Here is a 1,915-nt window from a genome sequence, read left to right on the forward strand (position 1 = left end):
TTATTTTATGACGGTAGAAGCGACTATAGCGTGAGGCGTCCGCATATCGAAAATTACTCACATGAGGTAGGTCGTGTAGTCATGACCTTAGTAATGTCTTACGGAGCCTATGCTCATTATTCAGTATGTGATGTATATTAGGGTATTCTTGTCATGGTAAAAAAAAAAGGGCTACTTTCTGCATTGATGCTGTAGCTGTGTTGTAGAGGTTCGGTCTAGCCCTTATATAGTGGCTGGACAGACTCTGTTATAGGGCGTGCAAGCCTCGGGAGAGGGGGTCCGCCAGGTTCTGACCAGATGGGACCCAACAGACGACCAGGCAGTGTCCTGCCGAATTTTATTAATAAGCCAATGTACATAAAGTTATTGCAGCAAAGGAGAGGACCGGAATATAATTCCGGTCCCCTTTACAATTGTGTGGTATACTACAGCAGAGTCAACGTATAGTGTAATAGTTGTGGGCTGCATTCTTGTGTGAACCAAAGAAGGCCACGCAATGCTGCAGCCATCTCTGCCCAGGCGATGGGTCTGGTGTCTATGTAGTGGGAGACTGACACCTGCCTGGGTGGACCGATGGAGAGAGTTGCTGTCGATGTGGGCGTGGCATCCGTATAAAGTTGCCTGAACAGTAACAGTGGGCGGACAAAATTTGGTGATGAAACAAAAACTGTAACCAAAACACATTGCGTTGGAGAATTAACTGAGCCAGAAACTGGGGCCAGCCCATGGCCCAAGTAAGCCAAGAAACGTAGCCTGGGATGCGAGCCAGATCCTAGCGAGTAGCTCGGGGTACGAGCACGACGAGATTTTGCAGGTGGTTCAAACAAGCTGGTGTTGGCCGAAGCGTTGATGCGCGAGAGTCAATATGTAGGCCGAGATAAACAAGTGAAGTTGTAGGTTCCAAAATTGATTTTGTAGTGTTAATGGAGAAACCCAACCGGTGCAGTTCGTCGTAGTCTGCCGTGCCGGTAAATGATCTTGTGCAAAGAAAAGCCAGTCATCCAAATATGCGATCATCGTGACGTCAAACAGACGATGTAGATGGCGAGCTATGGCTATACTGGCTCTTTGCATGACTGAAGGGGCCTGCGGATGGCCCATAGGAAGGCGAGTCCAAGCGTAACGTTGTCCGTTATAATAAACTCCGTAGTGATGCTGAGTTTGAGGAGATATGCGAAAGTGGTAAAAACCGCTTCGCAGATCAACCTTAATAAGTTTAGCTGTTGGAGGAATGGTAGATAAAACTTGTGCTGCTGAGTAAAGGGTAATCGGCGGAGTCCTATAATAGTCGGTCCATGGTGACAAGTCATGAATGGGTCGAGCTGACCCATCGGACTTGGGGACCAGAAACAATCTGAAAGCTGAGATCTCGTACCCTCGAGACCGCATCAAAGACGCAATCCCTCATCCGCAGAAGAAGCGGACGACGAGCGCGAGCCACAGTTCCAATGGCAGGAACTGATAGCAGAACTACCGACTGCACCTCGCCTTCCTCCCGAGTCGACACCCAAGGTGTTCAAGCTCGCACGGGAGATCAGACGACGAGCGGCTCTGATGACACAAGGTCGGGACCTTCACGATATTGATACAGTTCTGCACCTGCTAGCCGCCTGGGAGACTCTGCCTCCAGCGACCCAAGATTATGCAGCCCACAGACTCAGGCTGCTCTATATCGCAGTAACCAAAGGTTGGCCAGCAGCTCTATATTACGACCAGCAAGGGACCGACGAGTTTCTCGACGTCGGTCGGGACTTCTGGACCCAGTTCCAGCCACCTCCTCGGCCCAGAGCGGCCCAGCAGAGGGCATCTCGAGCCAGGGGACAGCCCTCCACACGCCGGGCACGGGGACGACAGGCAACCTAGACCCGTTAGCTGCCGAGGATGACTCACAGCCAGTAACCGACCAACTACGGGC

This window comes from Cryptotermes secundus, unplaced genomic scaffold, assembly GCF_002891405.2.
Source record: "Cryptotermes secundus unplaced genomic scaffold, Csec_1.0 scaffold3769, whole genome shotgun sequence".
NCBI classification, from domain to species: Eukaryota; Metazoa; Arthropoda; class Insecta; order Blattodea; family Kalotermitidae; genus Cryptotermes; species Cryptotermes secundus.